The sequence below is a fragment of the Ambystoma mexicanum genome, chromosome 6p (genome assembly GCF_040938575.1).
Source record: "Ambystoma mexicanum isolate Mex_15411 chromosome 6p, UKY_AmexF1_1, whole genome shotgun sequence".
NCBI classification, from domain to species: Eukaryota; Metazoa; Chordata; class Amphibia; order Caudata; family Ambystomatidae; genus Ambystoma; species Ambystoma mexicanum.
The window spans coordinates 32,100,402-32,127,874 of NC_090935.1; positions in this window are offsets into that span (position 1 = coordinate 32,100,402).

Genomic DNA, 27,473 nt, shown 5'->3' on the forward strand with positions numbered 1-27,473 from the left:
GACTCCTTGACCACAGGATGCCCTGACTTGCCACAGCATACCTTTCTTGATACTTATCCATGGGAGAGGTGCAATCCAATGAAAGACTCCTTGACCACAGGATGCCCTGACTTGCCACAGCATACCTTCCTTGATACTTATCCATGGGAGAGGTGCAATCCAATGAAAGACTCCTTGACCACAGGATGCCCTGACTTGCCACAGCATACCTTCCTTGATACTTATCCGTGGGAGAGGTGCAATCCAATGAAAGACTCCTTGACCACAGGATGCCCTGACTTGCCACAGCATACCTTTCTTGATACTTATCCATGGGAGAGGTGCAATCCAATGAAAGACTCCTTGACTACAGGATGCCCTGACGTGCCACAGCATACCTTCCTTGATACTTATCCATTGGAGAGGTGCAATCCAATGAAAGACTCATTGACTACAGGATGCCCTGACTTGCCACAGCATACCTTCCTTGATACTTATCCATGGGAGAGGTGCAATCCAATGAAAGACTCCTTGACTAAAGGATGCCCTGACTTGCCACAGCATACCTTCCTTGATACTTATCCATGGGAGAGGTGCAATCCAATGAAAGACTCCTTGACTACAGGATGCCCTGACTTGCCACAGCATACCTTCCTTGATACTTATCCATGGGAGAAGTGCAATCCAATGAAAGACTCCTTGACCACAGGATGCCCTGACTTGCCACAGCATACCTTCCTTGATACTTATCCATGGGAGAGGTGCAATCCAATGAAAGACTCCTTGACTACAGGATGCCCTGACTTGCCACAGCATACCTTCCTTGATACTTATCCATGGGAGAGGTGCAATCCAATGAAAGACTCCTTGACTACAGGATGCCCTGACTTGCCACAGCATACCTTCCTTGATACTTATCCATGGGAGAAGTGCAATCCAATGAAAGACTCCTTGACCACAGGATGCCCTGACTTGCCACAGCATACCTTCCTTGATACTTATCCATGGGAGAAGTGCAATCCAATGAAAGACTCCTTGACTACAGGATGCCCTGACTTGCCACAGCATACCTTTCTTGATACTTATCCATGGGAGAAGTGCAATCCAATGAAAGACTCCTTGACTACAGGATGCCCTGACTTGCCACAGCATACCTTCCTTGATACTTATCCATGGGAGAAGTGCAATCCAATGAAAGACTTCTTGACTACTATTGGATGCCCTGACTTGCCACAGCATAACTTCCTTGATACTTATCCATGGGAGAGGTGCAATCCAATGAAAGACTCCTTGACCACAGGATGCCCTGACTTGCCACAGCATACCTTTCTTGATACTTATCCATGGGAGAAGTGCAATCCAATGAAAGACTCCTTGACTACAGGATGCCCTGACTTGCCACAGCATACCTTTCTTGATACTTATCCATGGGAGAAGTGCAATCCAATGAAAGACTCCTTGACTACAGGATGCCCTGACTTGCCACAGCATACCTTCCTTGATACTTATCCATGGGAGAAGTGCAATCCAATGAAAGACTCCTTGACTACTATTGGATGCCCTGACTTGCCACAGCATAACTTCCTTGATACTTATCCATGGGAGAGGTGCAATCCAATTAAAGACTTCTTGACCACAGGATGCCCTGACTTGCCACAGCACAATTTCCTTAATACTTAACCATGGAAGAAGTGCAATCCAATGAAAGACTCCTTGACTACTATTGGATGCCCTGACTTGCCACAGCATAACTTCCTTGATACTTATCCATGGGAGAGGTGCAATCCAATTAAAGACTCCTTGACTACAGGATGCCCTGACTTGCCACAGCATACCTTCCTTGATACTTATCCATGGGAGAAGTGCAATCCAATGAAAGACTCCTTGACCACAGGATGCCCTGACTTGCCACAGCATACCTTCCTTGATACTTATCCATGGGAGAGGTGCAATCCAATGAAAGACTCATTGACTACAGGATGCCCTGACTTGCCACAGCATACCTTCCTTGATACTTATCCATGGGAGAGGTGCAATCCAATGAAAGACTCCTTGACTACTATTGGATGCCCTGACTTGCCACAGCATAACTTCCTTGATACTTATCCATGGGAGAGGTGCAATCCAATTAAAGACTCCTTGACTACAGGATGCCCTGACTTGCCACAGCATACCTTCCTTGATACTTATCCATGGGAGAAGTGCAATCCAATGAAAGACTCCTTGACCACAGGATGCCCTGACTTGCCACAGCATACCTTCCTTGATACTTATCCATGGGAGAGGTGCAATCCAATGAAAGACTCATTGACTACAGGATGCCCTGACTTGCCACAGCATACCTTCCTTGATACTTATCCATGGGAGAGGTGCAATCCAATTAAAGACTCCTTGACCACAGGATGCCCTGACTTGCCACAGCATACCTTCCTTGATACTTATCCATGGGAGAGGTGCAATCCAATGAAAGACTCCTTGACCACAGGATGCCCTGACTTGCCACAGCATACCTTCCTTGATACTTATCCATGGGAGAGGTGCAATCCAATGAAAGACTCCTTGACTACAGGATGCCCTGACTTGCCACAGCATACCTTCCTTGATACTTATCCATGGGAGAAGTGCAATCCAATGAAAGACTCCTTGACCACAGGATGCCCTGACTTGCCACAGCATACCTTCCTTGATACTTATCCATGGGAGAGGTGCAATCCAATGAAAGACTCCTTGACCACAGGATGCCCTGACTTGCCACAGCATACCTTTCTTGATACTTATCCATGGGAGAGGTGCAATCCAATGAAAGACTCCTTGACCACAGGATGCCCTGACTTGCCACAGCATACCTTCCTTGATACTTATCCATGGGAGAAGTGCAATCCAATGAAAGACTCCTTGACTACTACAGGATGCCCTGACTTGCCACAGCATACCTTCCTTGATACTTATCCATGGGAGAAGTGCAATCCAATGAAAGACTGCTTGACCACAGGATGCCCTGATTTGCCACAGCATACCTTCCTTGATACTTTACCATGGGAGAGGTGCAATCCAATGAAAGACTCCTTGACCACAGGATGCCAAGACTTGCCACAGCATACCTTTCTTGATACTTATCCATGGGAGAGGTGCAATCCAATGAAAGACTCCTTGGCCACAGGATGCCCTGACTTGCCACAGCATACCTTCCTTGATACTTATCCATGGGAGAAGTGCAATCCAATGAAAGACTCCTTGACCACAGGATGCCCTGACTTGCCACAGCATACCTTTCTTGATACTTATCCATGGGAGAGGTGCAATCCAATGAAAGACTCCTTGACTACAGGATGCCCTGACTTGCCACAGCATACCTTCCTTGATACTTATCCATGGGAGAGGTGCAATCCAATGAAAGACTCATTGACTACAGGATGCCCTGACTTGCCACAGCATACCTTCCTTGATACTTATCCATGGGAGAGGTGCAATCCAATGAAAGACTCCTTGACTACAGGATGCCCTGACTTGCCACAGCATACCTTCCTTGATACTTATCCATGGGAGAGGTGCAATCCAATGAAAGACTCCTTGACTACAGGATGCCCTGACTTGCCACAGCATACCTTCCTTGATACTTATCCATGGGAGAAGTGCAATCCAATGAAAGACTCCTTGACCACAGGATGCCCTGACTTGCCACAGCATACCTTCCTTGATACTTATCCATGGGAGAAGTGCAATCCAATGAAAGACTCCTTGACCACAGGATGCCCTGACTTGCCACAGCATACCTTCCTTGATACTTATCCGTGGGAGAGGTGCAATCCAATGAAAGACTCCTTGACCACAGGATGCCCTGACTTGCCACAGCATACCTTCCTTGATACTTATCCATGGGAGAAGTGCAATCCAATAAAAGACTCCTTGACCACAGGATGCCCTGACTTGCCACAGCATACCTTCCTTGATACTTATCCGTGGGAGAGGTGCAATCCAATGAAAGACTCCTTGACCACAGGATGCCCTGACTTGCCACAGCATACCTTTCTTGATACTTATCCATGGGAGAGGTGCAATCCAATGAAAGACTCCTTGACTACAGGATGCCCTGACTTGCCACAGCATACCTTCCTTGATACTTATCCATGGGAGAGGTGCAATCCAATGAAAGACTCCTTGACAACAGGATGCCCTGACTTGACACAGCATACCTTCCTTGATACTTATCCATGGGAGAAGTGCAATCCAATGAAAGACTCCTTGACCACAGGATGCCCTGACTTGCCACAGCATACCTTCCTTGATACTTATCCATGGGAGAAGTGCAATCCAATGAAAGACTCCTTGACCACAGGATGCCCTGACTTGCCACAGCATACCTTTCTTGATACTTATCCATGGGAGAGGTGCAATCCAATGAAAGACTCCTTGACCACAGGATGCCCTGACTTGCCACAGCATACCTTCCTTGATACTTATCCATGGGAGAAGTGCAATCCAATGAAAGACTCCTTGACTACTACAGGATGCCCTGACTTGCCACAGCATACCTTCCTTGATACTTATCCATGGGAGAAGTGCAATCCAATGAAAGACTGCTTGACCACAGGATGCCCTGATTTGCCACAGCATACCTTCCTTGATACTTTACCATGGGAGAGGTGCAATCCAATGAAAGACTCCTTGACCACAGGATGCCAAGACTTGCCACAGCATACCTTTCTTGATACTTATCCATGGGAGAGGTGCAATCCAATGAAAGACTCCTTGGCCACAGGATGCCCTGACTTGCCACAGCATACCTTCCTTGATACTTATCCATGGGAGAAGTGCAATCCAATGAAAGACTCCTTGACCACAGGATGCCCTGACTTGCCACAGCATACCTTTCTTGATACTTATCCATGGGAGAGGTGCAATCCAATGAAAGACTCCTTGACTACAGGATGCCCTGACTTGCCACAGCATACCTTCCTTGATACTTATCCATGGGAGAGGTGCAATCCAATGAAAGACTCATTGACTACAGGATGCCCTGACTTGCCACAGCATACCTTCCTTGATACTTATCCATGGGAGAGGTGCAATCCAATGAAAGACTCCTTGACTACAGGATGCCCTGACTTGCCACAGCATACCTTCCTTGATACTTATCCATGGGAGAGGTGCAATCCAATGAAAGACTCCTTGACTACAGGATGCCCTGACTTGCCACAGCATACCTTCCTTGATACTTATCCATGGGAGAAGTGCAATCCAATGAAAGACTCCTTGACCACAGGATGCCCTGACTTGCCACAGCATACCTTCCTTGATACTTATCCATGGGAGAAGTGCAATCCAATGAAAGACTCCTTGACCACAGGATGCCCTGACTTGCCACAGCATACCTTCCTTGATACTTATCCGTGGGAGAGGTGCAATCCAATGAAAGACTCCTTGACCACAGGATGCCCTGACTTGCCACAGCATACCTTCCTTGATACTTATCCATGGGAGAAGTGCAATCCAATAAAAGACTCCTTGACCACAGGATGCCCTGACTTGCCACAGCATACCTTCCTTGATACTTATCCGTGGGAGAGGTGCAATCCAATGAAAGACTCCTTGACCACAGGATGCCCTGACTTGCCACAGCATACCTTTCTTGATACTTATCCATGGGAGAGGTGCAATCCAATGAAAGACTCCTTGACTACAGGATGCCCTGACTTGCCACAGCATACCTTCCTTGATACTTATCCATGGGAGAGGTGCAATCCAATGAAAGACTCATTGACTACAGGATGCCCTGACTTGCCACAGCATACCTTCCTTGATACTTATCCATGGGAGAGGTGCAATCCAATGAAAGACTCCTTGACTACAGGATGCCCTGACTTGCCACAGCATACCTTCCTTGATACTTATCCATGGGAGAGGTGCAATCCAATGAAAGACTCCTTGACTACAGGATGCCCTGACTTGCCACAGCATACCTTCCTTGATACTTATCCATGGGAGAAGTGCAATCCAATGAAAGACTCCTTGACCACAGGATGCCCTGACTTGCCACAGCATACCTTCCTTGATACTTATCCATGGGAGAGGTGCAATCCAATGAAAGACTCCTTGACCACAGGATGCCATGACTTGCCACAGCATACCTTTCTTGATACTTATCCATGGGAGAGGTGCAATCCAATGAAAGACTCCTTGACCACAGGATGCCCTGACTTGCCACAGCATACCTTCCTTGATACTTATCCATGGGAGAAGTGCAATCCAATGAAAGACTCCTTGACTACTACAGGATGCCCTGACTTGCCACAGCATACCTTCCTTGATACTTATCCATGGGAGAAGTGCAATCCAATGAAAGACTCCTTGACCACAGGATGCCCTGACTTGCCACAGCATACCTTCCTTGATACTTATCCATGGGAGAAGTGCAATCCAATGAAAGACTCCTTGACCACAGGATGCCCTGACTTGCCACAGCATACCTTCCTTGATACCTATCCATGGGAGAAGTGCAATCCAATGAAAGACTCCTTGACAACAGGATGCCCTGACTTGCCACAGCATACCTTCCTTGATACTTATCCATGGGAGAGGTGCAATCCAATCAAAGACTCCTTGACCACTGGATGCCCTGACTTGCCACAGCATACCTTCCTTGATACATATCCATGGGAGAAGTGCAATCCAATGAAAGACTCCTTGACAACAGGATGCCCTGACTTGCCACAGCATACCTTCCTTGATACGTATCCATGGGAGAAGTGCAATCCAATGAAAGACTGCTTGACTACAGGATGCCCTGACTTGCCACAGCATACCTACCTTGATACTTATCCATGGGAGAGGTGCAATCCAATGAAAGACTCCTTGACCACAGGATGCCCTGACTTGCCACAGCATACCTTCCTTGATACTTATCCATGGGAGAGGTGCAATCCAATGAAAGACTCCTTGACCACAGGATGCCCTGACTTGCCACAGCATACCTTTCTTGATACTTATCCATGGGAGAGGTGCAATCCAATGAAAGACTCCTTGACTACAGGATGCCCTGACTTGCCACAGCATACCTTCCTTGATACTTATCCATGGGAGAGGTGCAATCCAATGAAAGACTCCTTGACTACAGGATGCCATGACTTGCCACAGCACACCTTCCTTGATACCTATCCATGGGAGAGGTGCAATCCAATGAAAGACTCCTTGACCACAGGATGCCCTGACATGCCACAGCATACCTTCCTTGATACTTATCCATGGGAGAGGTGCAATCCAATGAAAGACTCCTTGACTACAGGATGCCCTGACTTGCCACAACATACCTTCCTTGATACTTATCCATGGGAGAAGTGCAATCCAATGAAAGACTCCTTGACCACAGGATGCCCTGACATGCCACAGCATACCTTCCTTGATACTTATCCATGGGAGAAGTGCAATCCAATGAAAGACTCCTTGACCACAGGATGCCCTGACTTGCCACAGCATACCTTTCTTGATACTTATCCATGGGAGAGGTGCAATCAAATGAAAGACTCCTTGACCACAGGATGCCCTGACTTGCCACAGCATACCTTCCTTGATACTTATCCATGGGAGAAGTGCAATCCAATGAAAGACTCCTTGACCACAGGATGCCCTGATTTGCCACAGCATACCTTCCTTGATACTTATCCATGGGAGAAGTGCAATCCAATGAAAGACTCCTTGACCACAGGATGCCCTGACTTGCCACAGCATACCTTCCTTGATACCTATCCATGGGAGAAGTGCAATCCAATGAAAGACTCCTTGACAACAGGATGCCCTGACTTGCCACAGCATACCTTCCTTGATACTTATCCATGGGAGAGGTGCAATCCAATGAAAGACTCCTTGACTACAGGATGCCCTGACTTGCCACAGCATACCTTCCTTGATACCTATCCATTGGAGAGGTGCAATCCAATGAAAGACTCCTTGCCCACAGGATGCCCTGACTTGCCACAGCACACCTTCCTTAATACTTAACCATGGAAGAAGTGCAATCCAAAGAAAGACTCCTTGACCACAGGATGCCCTGACTTGCCACAGCATACCTTCCTTGATACCTATCCATGGGAGAAGTGCAATCCAATGAAAGACTCCTTGACCACAGGATGCCCTGACTTGACACAGCATACCTTCCTTGATACTTATCCATGGGAGAGGTGCAATCCAATGAAAGACTCCTTGACCACAGGATGCCCTGACTTGCCACAGCATACCTTCCTTGATACCTATCCATGGGAGAGGTGCAATCCAATGAAAGACTCCTTGACTACAGGATGCCCTGACTTGCCACAGCATACCTTCCTTGATACCCATGCATGGGAGAAGTGCAATCCAATGAAAGACTCCTTGACAACAGGATGCCCTGACTTGCCACAGCATACCTTCCTTGATACTTATCCATGGGAGAGGTGCAATCCAATGAAAGACTCCTTGACCACAGGATGCCCTGACTTGCCACAGCATACCTTCCTTGATACTTATCCATGGGAGAGGTGCAATCCAATGAAAGACTCCTTGACCACAGGATGCCCTGACTTGCCACAGCATACCTTCCTTGATACCTATCCATGGGAGAAGTGCAATCCAATGAAAGACTCCTTGACAACAGGATGCCCTGACTTGCCACAGCACACCTTCCTTGATACTTATCCATGGGAGAGGTGCAATCCAATGAAAGACTCCTTGACTACTACTGGATGCCCTGACTTGCCACAGCATACCTTCCTTGATACTTATCCATGGGAGAGGTGCAATCCAATTAAAGACTTCTTGACCACAGGATGCCCTGACTTGCCACAGCACACCTTCCTTGATACTTATCCATGGGAGAGGTGCAATCCAATGAAAGACTCCTTGACCACAGGATGCCCTGACTTGCCACAGCACACCTTCCTTGATACTTATCCATGGGAGAGGTGCAATCCAATGAAAGACTCCTTGACCACAGGATACCCTGACTTGCCACAGCACACCTTCCTTGATACTTATCCATGGGAGAGGTGCAATCCAATGAAAGACTCCTTGACCACAGGATGCCCTGACTTGCGACAGCATACCTTCCTTGATACTTATCCATGGGAGAAGTGCAATCCAATGAAAGACTCCTTGACCACAGGATGCCCTGACTTGCCACAGCATACCTTCCTTGATACTTATCCATGGGAGAAGTGCAATCCAATGAAAGACTCCTTGACCACAGGATGCCCTGACTTGCCACAGCATACCTTCCTTGATACCTATCCATGGGAGAAGTGCAATCCAATGAAAGACTCCTTGACCACAGGATGCACTGACATGCTACAGCATACCTCTCTTGATACTTATGCATGGGAGAGGTGCAATCCAATGAAAGACTCCTTGACCACAGGATGCCCTGACGTGCCACAGCATACCTTCCTTGATGCTTATCCATGGGAGAGGTGCAATCCAATGAAAGACTCCTTGACCACAGGATGCCCTGACTTGCCACAGCATACCTTCCTTGATACTTATCCATGTGAGAAGTGCAATCCAATGAAAGACTCCTTGACAACAGGATGCCCTGACTTGACACAGCATACCTTCCTTGATACTTATCCATGGGAGAGGTGCAATCCAATGAAAGACTCCTTGACCACAGGATGCCCTGACTTGCCACAGCATACCTTCCTTGATACCTATCCATGGGAGAAGTGCAATCCAATGAAAGACTCCTTGACAACAGGATGCCCTGACTTGCCACACCATACCTTCCTTGATACCTATCCATGGGAGAGGTGCAATCCAATGAAAGACTCCTTGACCACAGGATGCCCTGACTTGCCACAGCATACCTTCCTTGATACTTATCCATGGGAGAGGTGCAATCCAATGAAAGACTCCTTGACAACAGGATGCCCTGACTTGACACAGCATACCTTCCTTGATACTTATCCATGGGAGAAGTGCAATCCAATGAAAGACTCCTTGACCACAGGATGCCCTGACTTGCCACAGCATACCTTCCTTGATACTTATCCATGGGAGAAGTGCAATCCAATGAAAGACTCCTTGACCACAGGATGCCCTGACTTGCCACAGCATACCTTCCTTGATACCTATCCATGGGAGAAGTGCAATCCAATGAAAGACTCCTTGACCACAGGATGCCCTGACATGCTACAGCATACCTCTATTGATACTTATGCATGGGAGAGGTGCAATCCAATGAAAGACTCCTTGACCACAGGATGCCCTGACTTGCCACAGCATACCTTCCTTGATACTTATCCATGGGAGAAGTGCAATCCAATGAAAGACTCCTTGACAACAGGATGCCCTGACTTGCCACAGCATACCTTCCTTGATACCTATCCATGGGAGAGGTGCAATCCAATGAAAGACTCCTTGACCACAGGATGCCCTGACATGCTACAGCATACCTTCCTTGATACTTATCCATGGGAGAGGTGCAATCCAATGAAAGACTCCTTGACTACAGGATGCCCTGACTTGCCACAGCATACCTTCCTTGATACTTATCCATGGGAGAGGTGCAATCCAATGAAAGACTCCTTGACCACAGGATGCCCTGACTTGCCACAGCATACCTTCCTTGATACTTATCCATGGGAGAGGTGCAATCCAATGAAAGACTCCTTGACCACAGGATGCCCTGACTTGCCACAGCATACCTTCCTTGATACTTATCCATGGGAGAAGTGCAATCCAATGAAAGACTCCTTGACAACAGGATGCCCTGACTTGACACAGCATACCTTCCTTGATACTTATCCATGGGAGAGGTGCAATCCAATGAAAGACTCCTTGACCACAGGATGCCCTGACATGCCACAGCATACCTTCCTTGATACCTATCCATGGGAGAGGTGCAATCCAATGAAAGACAACTTGACCACAGGATGCCCTGACATGCTACAGCATACCTTCCTTGATACTTATCCATGGGAGAGGTGCAATCCAATGAAAGACTCCTTGACCACAGGATGTCCTGACTTACCACAGCATACCTTCCTTGATACTTATCCATGGGAGAAGTGCAATCCAATGAAAGACTGCTTGACTACAGGATGCCCTGACTTGCCACAGCATACCTTCCTTGATACTTATCCATGGGAGAAGTGCAATCCAATGAAAGACTCCTTGACCACAGGATGCTCTGACTTGCCACAGCATACCTTCCTTGATACCTATCCATGGGAGAAGTGCAATCCAATGAAAGACTCCTTGACTACTACTGGATGCCCTGACTTGCCACAGCATACCTTCCTTGATACGTATCCGTGGGAGAAGTGCAATCCAATGAAAGACTGCTTGACTACAGGATGCCCTGACTTGCCACAGCATACCTTCCTTGATACTTATCCGTGGGAGAGGTGCAATCCAATGAAAGACTCCTTGACCACAGGATGCCCTGACGTGCCACAGCATACCTTCCTTGATACTTATCCATGGGAGAGGTGCAATCCAATGAAAGACTCCTTGACCACAGGATGCCCTGACTTGCCACAGCATACCTTCCTTGATACTTATCCATGGGAGAGGTGCAATCCAATGAAAGACTCCTTGACCACAGGATGCCCTGACATGCCACAGCATACCTTCCTTGATACCTATCCATGGGAGAGGTGCAATCCAATGAAAGACAACTTGACAACAGGATGCCCTGACATGCTACAGCATACCTTCCTTGATACTTATCCATGGGAGAGGTGCAATCCAATGAAAGACTCCTTGACCACAGGATGTCCTGACTTACCACAGCATACCTCCCTTGATACTTATCCATGGGAGAGGTGCAATCCAATGAAAGACTCCTTGACCACAGGATGCCCTGACTTGCCACAGCATACCTTCCTTGATACTTATCCATGGGAGAGGTGCAATCCAATGAAAGACTCCTTGACCACAGGATGCCCTGACTTGCCACAGCATACCTTTCTTGATACTTATCCATGGGAGAGGTGCAATCCAATGAAAGACTCCTTGACCACAGGATGCCCTGACTTGCCACAGCACACCTTCCTTGATACTTATCCATGGGAGAGGTGCAATCCAATGAAAGACTCCTTGACCACAGGATGCCCTGACTTGCCACAGCATACCTTCCTTGATACTTATCCATGGGAGAGGTGCAATCCAATGAAAGACTCCTTGACCACAGGATGCCCTGACTTGCCACAGCATACCTTCCTTGATACTTATCCATGGGAGAGGTGCAATCCAATGAAAGACTCCTTGACCACAGGATGCCCTGACTTGCCACAGCATACCTTCCTTGATACTTATCCATGGGAGAAGTGCAATCCAATGAAAGACTGCTTGACTACAGGATGCCCTGACTTGCCACAGCATACCTTCCTTGATACTTATCCATGGGAGAGGTGCAATCCAATGAAAGACTCCTTGACCACAGGATGCCCTGACTTGCCACAGCATACCTTTCTTGATACTTATCCATGGGAGAGGTGCAATCCATTGAAAGACTCCTTGACCACAGGATGCCCTGACTTGCCACAGCATACCTTTCTTGATACTTATCCATGGGAGAGGTGCAATCCAATGAAAGACTCCTTGACCACAGGATGCCCTGACATGCCACAGCACACCTTCCTTGATACCTATCCATGGGAGAGGTGCAATCCAATGAAAGACTCCTTGACCACAGGATGCCCTGACATGCCACAGCATACCTTCCTTGATGCTTATCCATGGGAGAGGTGCAATCCAATGAAAGACTCCTTGACCACAGGATGCCCTGACTTGCCACAGCATACCTTACTTGATGCTTATCCATGGGAGAAGTGCAATCCAATGAAAGAAACTTGACAACAGGATGCCCTGACTTGCCACAGCATACCTTCCTTGATACTTATCCATGGGAGAAGTGCAATCCAATGAAAGACTCCTTGACCACAGGATGCCCTGACTTGCCACAGCATACCTTCCTTGATACCAGTCCATGGGAGAAGTGCAATCCAATGAAAGACTCCTCGATAACAGGATGCCCTGACTTGCCACAGCATACCTTCCTTGATACTTATCCATGGGAGAGGTGCAATCCAATGAAAGACTCCTTGACAACAGGATGCCCTGACTTGCCACAGCATACCTTCCTTGATGCTTATCCATGGGAGAGGTGCAATCCAATGAAAGACTCCTTGACCACAGGATGCCCTGACTTGCCACAGCATACCTTACTTGATGCTTATCCATGGGAGAAGTGCAATCCAATGAAAGACTCCTTGACAACAGGATGCCCTGACTTGCCACAGCATACCTTCCTTGATACTTATCCATGGGAGAAGTGCAATCCAATGAAAGACTCCTTGACCACAGGATGCCCTGACTTGCCACAGCATACCTTCCTTGATACTTATCCATGGGAGAGGTGCAATCCAATGAAAGACTCCTTGACCACAGGATGCCCTGACTTGCCACAGCATACCTTCCTTAATACCTATCCATGGGAGAAGTGCAATCCAATGAAAGACTCCTTGACAACAGGATGCCCTGACTTGCCACAGCATACCTTCCTTGATACTTATCCATGGGAGAGGTGCAATCCAATGAAAGACTCCTTGACCACAGGATGCCCTGACTTGCCAAAGCATACCTTCCTTGATACTTATCCATGGGAGAGGTGCAATCCAATGAAAGACTCCTTGACCACAGGATGCCCTGACTTGCCACAGCATACCTTCCTTGATACCTATCCATGGGAGAAGTGCAATCCAATGAAAGACTCCTTGACAACAGGATGCCCTGACTTGCCACAGCATACCTTCCTTGATACCTATCCATGGGAGAGGTGCAATCCAATGAAAGACTCCTTGACAACAGGATGCCCTGACTTGCCACAGCATACCTTCCTTGATACTTATCCATGGGAGAGGTGCAATCCAATGAAAGACTCCTTGACTACAGGATGCCCTGACTTGCCACAGCATACCTTCCTTGATACCTATCCATTGGAGAGGTGCAATCCAATGAAAGACTCCTTGACCACAGGATGCCCTGACTTGCCACAGCATACCTTCCTTGATACTTATCCATGGGAGAGGTGCAATCCAATGAAAGACTCCTTGACCACAGGATGCCCTGACTTGCCACAGCATACCTTTCTTGATACTTATCCATGGGAGAAGTGCAATCCAATGAAAGACTCCTTGACCACAGGATGCCCTGACATGCCACAGCATACCTTCCTTGATACTTATCCATGGGAGAGGTGCAATCCAATGAAAGACTCCTCGATAACAGGATGCCCTGACTTGCCACAGCATACCTTCCTTGATACTTATCCATGGGAGAGGTGCAATCCAATGAAAGACTCCTCGATAACAGGATGCCCTGACTTGCCACAGCATACCTTCCTTGATACTTATCCATGGGAGAGGTGCAATCCAATGAAAGACTCCTTGACAACAGGATGCCCTGACTTGCCACAGCATACCTTCCTTGATACTTATCCATGGGAGAGGTGCAATCCAATGAAAGACTCCTTGACCACAGGATGCCCTGACTTGCCACAGCATACCTTCCTTGATACTTATCCATGGGAGAGGTGCAATCCAATGAAAGACTCCTTGACCACAGGATGCCCTGACTTGCCACAGCATACCTTTCTTGATACTTATCCATGGGAGAGGTGCAATCCAATGAAAGACTCCTTGACCACAGGATGCCCTGACTTGCCACAGCATACCTTCCTTGATACTTATCCATGGGAGAGGTGCAATCCAATGAAAGACTCCTTGACCACAGGATGCCCTGACTTGCCACAGCATACCTTCCTTGATACTTATCCATGGGAGAGGTGCAATCCAATGAAAGACTCCTTGACAACAGGATGCCCTGACTTGACACAGCATACCTTCCTTGATACTTATCCATGGGAGAAGTGCAATCCAATGAAAGACTCCTTGACCACAGGATGCCCTGACTTGCCACAGCATACCTTCCTTGATACTTATCCATGGGAGAAGTGCAATCCAATGAAAGACTCCTTGACCACAGGATGCCCTGACTTGCCACAGCATACCTTCCTTGATACCTATCCATGGGAGAAGTGCAATCCAATGAAAGACTCCTTGACCACAGGATGCCCTGACATGCTACAGCATACCTCTCTTGATACTTATGCATGGGAGAGGTGCAATCCAATGAAAGACTCCTTGACCACAGGATGCCCTGACTTGCCACAGCATACCTTCCTTGATACTTATCCATGGGAGAAGTGCAATCCAATGAAAGACTCCTTGACAACAGGATGCCCTGACTTGCCACAGCATACCTTCCTTGATACCTATCCATGGGAGAGGTGCAATCCAATGAAAGACTCCTTGACCACAGGATGCCCTGACATGCTACAGCATACCTTCCTTGATACTTATCCATGGGAGAGGTGCAATCCAATGAAAGACTCCTTGACTACAGGATGCCCTGACTTGCCACAGCATACCTTCCTTGATACTTATCCATGGGAGAGGTGCAATCCAATGAAAGACTCCTTGACCACAGGATGCCCTGACTTGCCACAGCATACCTTCCTTGATACTTATCCATGGGAGAGGTGCAATCCAATGAAAGACTCCTTGACCACAGGATGCCCTGACTTGCCACAGCATACCTTCCTTGATACTTATCCATGGGAGAAGTGCAATCCAATGAAAGACTCCTTGACAACAGGATGCCCTGACTTGACACAGCATACCTTCCTTGATACTTATCCATGGGAGAGGTGCAATCCAATGAAAGACTCCTTGACCACAGGATGCCCTGACATGCCACAGCATACCTTCCTTGATACCTATCCATGGGAGAGGTGCAATCCAATGAAAGACAACTTGACCACAGGATGCCCTGACATGCTACAGCATACCTTCCTTGATACTTATCCATGGGAGAGGTGCAATCCAATGAAAGACTCCTTGACCACAGGATGTCCTGACTTACCACAGCATACCTTCCTTGATACTTATCCATGGGAGAAGTGCAATCCAATGAAAGACTGCTTGACTACAGGATGCCCTGACTTGCCACAGCATACCTTCCTTGATACTTATCCATGGGAGAAGTGCAATCCAATGAAAGACTCCTTGACCACAGGATGCTCTGACTTGCCACAGCATACCTTCCTTGATACCTATCCATGGGAGAAGTGCAATCCAATGAAAGACTCCTTGACTACTACTGGATGCCCTGACTTGCCACAGCATACCTTCCTTGATACGTATCCGTGGGAGAAGTGCAATCCAATGAAAGACTCCTTGACCACAGGATGCCCTGACGTGCCACAGCATACCTTCCTTGATACTTATCCATGGGAGAGGTGCAATCCAATGAAAGACTCCTTGACCACAGGATGCCCTGACTTGCCACAGCATACCTTCCTTGATACTTATCCATGGGAGAGGTGCAATCCAATGAAAGACTCCTTGACCACAGGATGCCCTGACTTGCCACAGCATACCTTCCTTGATACTTATCCATGGGAGAGGTGCAATCCAATGAAAGACTCCTTGACCACAGGATGCCCTGACTTGCCACAGCATACCTTCCTTGATACTTATCCATGGGAGAGGTGCAATCCAATGAAAGACTCCTTGACCACAGGATGCCCTGACTTGCCACAGCATACCTTTCTTGATACTTATCCATGGGAGAGGTGCAATCCAATGAAAGACTCCTTGACCACAGGATGCCCTGACTTGCCACAGCACACCTTCCTTGATACTTATCCATGGGAGAGGTGCAATCCAATGAAAGACTCCTTGACCACAGGATGCCCTGACTTGCCACAGCATACCTTCCTTGATACTTATCCATGGGAGAGGTGCAATCCAATGAAAGACTCCTTGACCACAGGATGCCCTGACTTGCCACAGCATACCTTCCTTGATACTTATCCATGGGAGAGGTGCAATCCAATGAAAGACTCCTTGACCACAGGATGCCCTGACTTGCCACAGCATACCTTCCTTGATACTTATCCATGGGAGAAGTGCAATCCAATGAAAGACTGCTTGACTACAGGATGCCCTGACTTGCCACAGCATACCTTCCTTGATACTTATCCATGGGAGAGGTGCAATCCAATGAAAGACTCCTTGACCACAGGATGCCCTGACTTGCCACAGCATACCTTTCTTGATACTTATCCATGGGAGAGGTGCAATCCATTGAAAGACTCCTTGACCACAGGATGCCCTGACTTGCCACAGCATACCTTTCTTGATACTTATCCATGGGAGAGGTGCAATCCAATGAAAGACTCCTTGACCACAGGATGCCCTGACATGCCACAGCACACCTTCCTTGATACCTATCCATGGGAGAGGTGCAATCCAATGAAAGACTCCTTGACCACAGGATGCCCTGACATGCCACAGCATACCTTCCTTGATGCTTATCCATGGGAGAGGTGCAATCCAATGAAAGACTCCTTGACCACAGGATGCCCTGACTTGCCACAGCATACCTTACTTGATGCTTATCCATGGGAGAAGTGCAATCCAATGAAAGAAACTTGACAACAGGATGCCCTGACTTGCCACAGCATACCTTCCTTGATACTTATCCATGGGAGAAGTGCAATCCAATGAAAGACTCCTTGACCACAGGATGCCCTGACTTGCCACAGCATACCTTCCTTGATACCAGTCCATGGGAGAAGTGCAATCCAATGAAAGACTCCTCGATAACAGGATGCCCTGACTTGCCACAGCATACCTTCCTTGATACTTATCCATGGGAGAGGTGCAATCCAATGAAAGACTCCTTGACAACAGGATGCCCTGACTTGCCACAGCATACCTTCCTTGATGCTTATCCATGGGAGAGGTGCAATCCAATGAAAGACTCCTTGACCACAGGATGCCCTGACTTGCCACAGCATACCTTACTTGATGCTTATCCATGGGAGAAGTGCAATCCAATGAAAGACTCCTTGACAACAGGATGCCCTGACTTGCCACAGCATACCTTCCTTGATACTTATCCATGGGAGAAGTGCAATCCAATGAAAGACTCCTTGACCACAGGATGCCCTGACTTGCCACAGCATACCTTCCTTGATACTTATCCATGGGAGAGGTGCAATCCAATGAAAGACTCCTTGACCACAGGATGCCCTGACTTGCCACAGCATACCTTCCTTAATACCTATCCATGGGAGAAGTGCAATCCAATGAAAGACTCCTTGACAACAGGATGCCCTGACTTGCCACAGCATACCTTCCTTGATACTTATCCATGGGAGAGGTGCAATCCAATGAAAGACTCCTTGACCACAGGATGCCCTGACTTGCCACAGCATACCTTCCTTGATACTTATCCATGGGAGAGGTGCAATCCAATGAAAGACTCCTTGACCACAGGATGCCCTGACTTGCCACAGCATACCTTCCTTGATACCTATCCATGGGAGAAGTGCAATCCAATGAAAGACTCCTTGACAACAGGATGCCCTGACTTGCCACAGCATACCTTCCTTGATACCTATCCATGGGAGAGGTGCAATCCAATGAAAGACTCCTTGACAACAGGATGCCCTGACTTGCCACAGCATACCTTCCTTGATACTTATCCATGGGAGAGGTGCAATCCAATGAAAGACTCCTTGACTACAGGATGCCCTGACTTGCCACAGCATACCTTCCTTGATACCTATCCATTGGAGAGGTGCAATCCAATGAAAGACTCCTTGACCACAGGATGCCCTGACTTGCCACAGCATACCTTCCTTGATACTTATCCATGGGAGAGGTGCAATCCAATGAAAGACTCCTTGACCACAGGATGCCCTGACTTGCCACAGCATACCTTTCTTGATACTTATCCATGGGAGAAGTGCAATCCAATGAAAGACTCCTTGACCACAGGATGCCCTGACATGCCACAGCATACCTTCCTTGATACTTATCCATGGGAGAGGTGCAATCCAATGAAAGACTCCTCGATAACAGGATGCCCTGACTTGCCACAGCATACCTTCCTTGATACTTATCCATGGGAGAGGTGCAATCCAATGAAAGACTCCTCGATAACAGGATGCCCTGACTTGCCACAGCATACCTTCCTTGATACTTATCCATGGCAGAGGTGCAATCCAATGAAAGACTCCTTGACCACAGGATGCCCTGACTTGCCACAGCATACCTTCCTTGATACTTATCCATGGGAGAAGTGCAATCCAATGAAAGACTCCTTGACCACAGGATGCCCTGACTTGCCACAGCATACCTTCCTTGATACTTATCCATGGGAGAAGTGCAATCCAATGAAAGACTCCTTGACCACAGGATGCCCTGACTTGCCACAGCATACCTTCCTTGATACTTATCCATGGGAGAAGTGCAATCCAATGAAAGACTCCTTGACCACAGGATGCCCTGACTTGCCACAGCATACCTTCCTTGATACCTATCCATGGGAGAAGTGCAATCCAATGAAAGACTCCTTGACAACAGGATGCCCTGACTTGCCACAGCATACCTTCCTTGATACTTATCCATGGGAGAAGTGCAATCCAATGAAAGACTGCTTGACTACAGGATGCCCTGACTTGCCACAGCATACCTTCCTTGATACTTATCCATGGGAGAGGTGCAATCCAATGAAAGACTCCTTGACCACAGGATGCCCTGACTTGCCACAGCATACCTTCCTTGATACTTATCCATGGGAGAGGTGCAATCCAATGAAAGACTCCTTGACCACAGGATGCCCTGACCTTCCACAGCATACCTTTCTTGATACTTATCCATGGGAGAGGTGCAATCCATTGAAAGACTCCTTGACCACAGGGTGCCCTGACTTGCCACAGCATACCTTTCTTGATACCTATCCATGGGAGAAGTGCAATCAAATGAAAGACTCCTTGACAACAGGATGCCCTGACTTGCCACAGCATACCTTTCTTGATACTTATCCATGGGAGAGGTGCAATCCAATGAAAGACTCCTTGACCACAGGATGCCCTGACTTGCCACAGCATACCTTTCTTGATACTTATCCATGGGAGAGGTGCAATCCATTGAAAGACTCCTTGACCACAGGATGCCCTGACTTGCCACAGCATACCTTTCTTGATACCTATCCATGGGAGAAGTGCAATCCAATGAAAGACTCCTTGACCACAGGATGCTCTGACATGCCACAGCATACCTTCCTTGATGCTTATCCATGGGATAGGTGCAATCCAATGAAAGACTCCTTGACCACAGGATGCCCTGACTTGCCACAGCATACCTTCCTTGATACTTATCCATGGGAGAAGTGCAATCCAATGAAAGACCCCTTGACAACAGGATGCCCTAACTTGCCACAGCATACCTTATTTGATACTTATCCATGGGAGAAGTGCAATCCAATGAAAGACTCCTTGACAACAGGATGCCCTGACTTGCCACAGCATACCTTCCTTGATACTTATCCATGGGATAGGTGCAATCCATTGAAAGACTCCTCGACCACTGGATGCCCTGACTTGCCACAGCATACCTTCCTTGATACTTATCCATGGGAGAAGTGCAATCCAATGAAAGACCCCTTGACAACAGGATGCCCTAACTTGCCACAGCATACCTTATTTGATACTTATCCATGGGAGAGGTGCAATCCAATGAAAGACTCCTTGACCACAGGATGCCCTGACATGCCACAGCACACCTTCCTTGATACCTATCCATGGGAGAGGTGCAATCCAATGAAAGACTCCTTGACCACAGGATGCCCTGACATGCCACAGCATACCTTCCTTGATGCTTATCCATGGGATAGGTGCAATCCAATGAAAGACTCCTTGACCACAGGATGCCCTGACTTGCCAAGCATACCTTACTTGATGCTTATCCATGGGGGAAGTGCAATCCAATGAAAGACTCCTTGACAACAGGATGCCCTGACTTGCCACAGCATACCTTCCTTGATACTTATCCATGGGAGAGGTGCAATCCAATGAAAGACTCCTTGACCACAGCATGCCCTGACTTGCCACAGCATACCTTATTTGATACTTATCCATGGGAGAGGTGCAATCCAATGAAAGACTCCTTGACCACAGGATGCCCTGACATGCCACACACACCTTCCTTGATACTTATCCATGGGAGAGGTGCAATCCAATGAAAGACTCCTTGACCACAGGATGCCCTGACATGCCACAGCATACCTTCCTTGATACTTATTCATGGGAGAGGTGCAATCCAATGAAAGACTCCTTGACCACAGGATGCTCTGACTTGCCACAGCATACCTTACTTGATGCTTATCCATGGGAGAAGTGCAATCCAATGAAAGACTCCTTGACAACAGGATGCCCTGACTTGCCACAGCATACCTTCCTTGATACGTATCCATGGGAGAGGTGCAATCCAATGAAAGACTCCTTGACCACAGGATGCCCTGACTTGCCACAGCATACCTTCCTTGATACCTATCCATGGGAGAAGTGCAATCCAATGAAAGACTCCTTGACAACAGGATGCCCCGACTTGCCACAGCATACATTCCTTGATACCTATCAATGGGAGAGGTGCAATCCAATGAAAGACTCCTTGACCACAGGATGCCCCGACTTGCCACAGCATACCTTCCTTGATACTTATCCATGGGAGAGGTGCAATCCAATGAAAGACTCCTTGACTACAGGATGCACTGACTTGCCACAGCATACCTTCCTTGATACGTATCCATGGGAGAGGTGCAATCCAATGAAAGACTCCTTGACCACAGGATGCCCTGACTTGCCACAGCATACCTTCCTTGATACCTATCCATGGGAGAAGTGCAATCCAATGAAAGACTCCTTGACTACTACTGGATGCCCTGACTTGCCACAGCATACCTTCCTTGATACGTATCCATGGGAGAGGTGCAATCCAATGAAAGACTCCTTGACCACTGGATGCCCTGACTTGCGACAGCATACCTTCCTTGATACTTATCCATGGGAGAGGTGCAATCCAATGAAAGACTCCTTGACCACAGGATGCCCTGACATGCTACAGCATACCTTCCTTGATACTTATCCATGGGAGAAGTGCAATCCAATGAAAGACTCCATGACCACAGGATGCCCTGACTTGCCACAGCATACCTTCCTTGATACCTATCCATGGGAGAAGTGCAATCCAATGAAAGACTCCTTGACTACTACTGGATGCCCTGACTTGCCACAGCATACCTTCCTTGATACGTATCCATGGGAGAGGTGCAATCCAATGAAAGACTCCTTGACCACAGGATGCCCTGACTTGCCACAGCATACCTTCCTTGATACCTATCCATGGGAGAAGTGCAATCCAATGAAAGACTCCTTGACTACTACTGGATGCCCTGACTTGCCACAGCATACCTTCCTTGATACTTATCCATAGGAGAGGTGCAATCCAATTAAAGACTCCTTGACCATAGGATGCCCTGACATGCCACAGAACACCTTCCTTGATACTTATCCATGGGAGAGGTGCAATCCAATGAAAGACTCCTTGACTACAGGATGCCCTGACTTGCCACAGCATACCTTCCTTGATACTTATCCATGGGAGAGGTGCAATCCAATGAAAGACTCCTTGACCACAGGATGCCCTGACTTGCCACAGCATACCTTCCTTGATACTTATCCATGGGAGAAGTGCAATCCAATGAAAGACTCCTTGACCACAGGATGCCCTGACTTGCCACAGCATACCTTCCTTGATACTTATCCATGGGAGAGGTGCAATCCAATGAAAGACTCCTTTACCACAGGATGCCCTGACTTGCCACAGCATACCTTCCTTGATACTTATCCATGGGAGAAGTGCAATCCAATGAAAGACTACTTGACCACAGGATGCCCTGACTTGCCACAGCATACCTTCCTTGATACTTATCCATGGGAGAAGTGCAATCCAATGAAAGACTCCATGACCACAGGATGCCCTGACTTGCCACAGCATACCTTCCTTGATACCTATCCATGGGAGAAGTGCAATCCAATGAAAGACTCCTTGACTGCAGGATGCCCTGACTTGCCACAGCATACCTTCCTTGATACTTATCCATGGGAGAGGTGCAATCCAATGAAAGACTCCTTGACCACAGGATGCCCTGACTTGCCACAGCATACCTTCCTTGATACTTATCCATGGGAGAGGTGCAATCCAATGAAAGACTCCTTGACCACAGGATGCCCTGACTTGCCACAGCATACCTTTCTTGATACTTATCCATGGGAGAGGTGCAATCCATTGAAAGACTCCTTGACCACAGGATGCCCTGACTTGCCACAGCACACCTTCCTTAATACTTAACCATGGAAGAATTGCAATCCAATGAAAGACTCCTTGACTACTACTGGATGCCCTGACTTGCCACAGCATACCTTCCTTGATACTTATCCATGGGAGAAGTGCAATCCAATGAAAGACCCCTTGACAACAGGATGCCCTAACTTGCCACAGCATACCTTATTTGATACTTATCCATGGGAGAGGTGCAATCCAATGAAAGACTCCTTGACCACAGGATGCCCTGACATGCCACAGCACACCTTCCTTGATACCTATCCATGGGAGAGGTGCAATCCAATGAAAGACTCCTTGACCACAGGATGCCCTGACATGCCACAGCACACCTTCCTTGATGCTTATCCATGGGAGAGGTGCAATCCAATGAAAGACTCCTTGACCACAGGATGCCCTGACTTGCCACAGCATACCTTCCTTGATACCTATCCATGGGAGAAGGCCAATCCAATGAAAGACTCCTTGACAACAGGATGCCCTGACTTGCCACAGCATACCTTCCTTGATACTTATCCATGGGAGAGGTGCAATCCAATGAAAGACTCCTTGACCACAGGATGCCCTGACATGCCAGAGCATACCTTCCTTGATACTTATCCATGGGAGAGGTGCAATCCAATGAAAGACTCCTTGACCACAGGATGCTCTGACTTGCCACAGCATACCTTACTTGATGCTTATCCATGGGAGAAGTGCAATCCAATGAAAGACTCCTTGACAACAGGATGCCCTGACTTGCCACAGCATACCTTCCTTGATACGTATCCATGGGAGAGGTGCAATCCAATGAAAGACTCCTTGACCACAGGATGCCCTGACTTGCCACAGCATACCTTCCTTGATACCTATCCATGGGAGAAGTGCAATCCAATGAAAGACTCCTTGACAACAGGATGCCCTGACTTGCCACAGCATACATTCCTTGATACCTATCAATGGGAGAGGTGCAATCCAATGAAAGACTCCTTGACAACAGGATGCCCTGACTTGCCACAGCATACCTTCCTTGATACTTATCCATGGGAGAGGTGCAATCCAATGAAAGACTCATTGACCACAGGATGCCCTGACTTGCCACAGCATACCTTCATTGATACTTATCCATGGGAGAGGTGCAATCAAATGAAAGACTCCTTGACAACAGGATGCCCTGACTTGCCACAGCATACCTTCCTTGATACTTATCCATGGGAGAAGTGCAATCCAATGAAAGACTCCTTGACCACAGGATGCCCTGACTTGCCACAGCATACCTTCCTTGATACTTATCCATGGGAGAGGTGCAATCCAATGAAAGACTCCTTGACAACAGGATGCCCTGATTTGCCACAGCATACCTTCCTTAATACTTATCCATGGGAGAGGTGCAATCCAATGAAAGACTCCTTGACCACAGGATGCCCTGACTTGCCACAGCATACATTCCTTGATACCTATCAATGGGAGAGGTGCAATCCAATGAAAGACTCCTTGACCACAGGATGCCCTGACATGCCACAGAACACCTTCCTTGATAATTATCCATGGGAGAGGTGCAATCCAATGAAAGACTCCTTGACCACAGGATGCCCTGACATGTCACAGCATACCTTCCTTGATACTTATTCATGGGAGAGGTGCAATCCAATGAAAGACTCCTTGACCACAGGATGCCCTGACTTGCCACAGCATACCTTTCTTGATACTTATCCATGGGAGAGGTGCAATCCAATGAAAGACTCCTTGACAACAGGATGCCCTGATTTGCCACAGCATACCTTCCTTAATACTTATCCATGGGAGAGGTGCAATCCAATGAAAGACTCATTGACCACAGGATGCCCTGACTTGCCACAGCATACATTCCTTGATACCTATCAATGGGAGAGATGCAATCCAATGAAAGACTCCTTGACCACAGGATGCCCTGACATGCCACAGCACACCTTCCTTGATACTTATCCATGGGAGAGGTGCAATCCAATGAAAGACTCCTTGACCACAGGATGCCCTGACATGCCACAGCATACCTTATTTGATACTTATCCATGGGAGAGCTGCAATCCAATGAAAGACTCCTTGACCACAGGATGCCCTGACTTGCCACAGCATACCTTCCTTGATACTTATCCATGGGAGAGGTGCAATCCAATTAAAGACTCCTTGACCACAGGATGCCCTGACTTGCCACAGCATACCTTCCTTGATACTTATCCATGGGAGAGGTGCAATCCAATTAAAGACTTCTTGACCACAGGATGCCCTGACTTTCCACAGCAAAATTTCCTTAATACTTATCCATGGGAGAGGTGCAATCCAATGAAAGACTCCTTGACCACAGGATGCCCTGACATGCCAGAGCATACCTTCCTTGATACTTATTCATGGGAGAGGTGCAATCCAATGAAAGACTCCTTGACCACAGGATGCTCTGACTTGCCACAGCATACCTTACTTGATGCTTATCCATGGGAGAAGTGCAATCCAATGAAAGACTCCTTGACAACAGGATCCCCTGACTTGCCACAGCATACCTTCCTTGATACGTATCCATGGGAGAGGTGCAATCCAATGAAAGACTCCTTGACCACAGGATGCCCTGACTTGCCACAGCATACCTTCCTTGATACCTATCCATGGGAGAAGTGCAATCCAATGAAAGACTCCTTGACAACAGGATGCCCTGACTTGCCACAGCATACATTCCTTGATACCTATCAATGGGAGAGGTGCAATCCAATGAAAGACTCCTTGACAACAGGATGCCCTGACTTGCCACAGCATACCTTCCTTGATACTTATCCATGGGAGAGGTGCAATCAAATGAAAGACTCCTTGACAACAGGATGCCCTGACTTGCCACAGCATACCTTCCTTGATACTTATCCATGGGAGAAGTGCAATCCAATGAAAGACTCCTTGACCACAGGATGCCCTGACTTGCCACAGCATACCTTCCTTGATACTTATCCATGGGAGAGGTGCAATCCAATGAAAGACTCCTTGACAACAGGATGCCCTGATTTGCCACAGCATACCTTCCTTGATACCTATCAATGGGAGAGGTGCAATCCAATGAAAGACTCCTTGACCACAGGATGCCCTGACATGCCACAGAACACCTTCCTTGATAATTATCCATGGGAGAGGTGCAATCCAATGAAAGACTCCTTGACCACAGGATGCCCTGACATGCCACAGCATACCTTCCTTGATACTTATTCATGGGAGAGGTGCAATCCAATGAAAGACTCCTTGACCACAGGATGCCCTGACTTGCCACAGCATACCTTTCTTGATACTTATCCATGGGAGAGGTGCAATCCAATGAAAGACTCCTTGACAACAGGATGCCCTGATTTGCCACAGCATACCTTCCTTAATACTTATCCATGGGAGAGGTGCAATCCAATGAAAGACTCATTGACAACAGGATGCCCTGACTTGCCACAGCATACATTCCTTGATACCTATCAATGGGAGAGATGCAATCCAATGAAAGACTCCTTGACCACAGGATGCCCTGACATGCCACAGCACACCTTCCTTGATACTTATCCATGGGAGAGGTGCAATCCAATGAAAGACTCCTTGACCACAGGATGCCCTGACATGCCACAGCATACCTTCCTTGATACTTATTCATGGGAGAGGTGCAATCCAATGAAAGACTCCTTGACAACAGGATGCCCTGACTTGCCACAGCATACCTTCCTTGATACCTATCCATGGGAGAAGTGCAATCCAATGAAAGACTCCTTGACCACAGGATGCCCTGACTTGCCACAGCATACCTTCCTTGATACCTATCCATGGGAGAAGTGCAATCCAATGAAAGACTCCTTGACCACAGGATGCCCTGACATGCCACAGCATACCTTCCTTGATACCTATCCATGGGAGAAGTGCAATCCAATGAAAGACTCCTTGACCACAGGATGCCCTGACATGCCACAGCATACCTTCCTTGATACTTATTCATGGGAGAGGTGCAATCCAATGAAAGACTCCTTGACAACAGGATGCCCTGACTTGCCACAGCATACCTTCCTTGATACCTATCCATGGGAGAAGTGCAATCCAATGAAAGACTCCTTGACCACAGGATGCCCTGACTTGCCACAGCATACCTTCCTTGATACCTATCAATGGGTGAGGTGCAATCCAATGAAAGACTCTTTGACAACAGGATGCCCTGACATGCTACAGCATACCTCCCTTGAT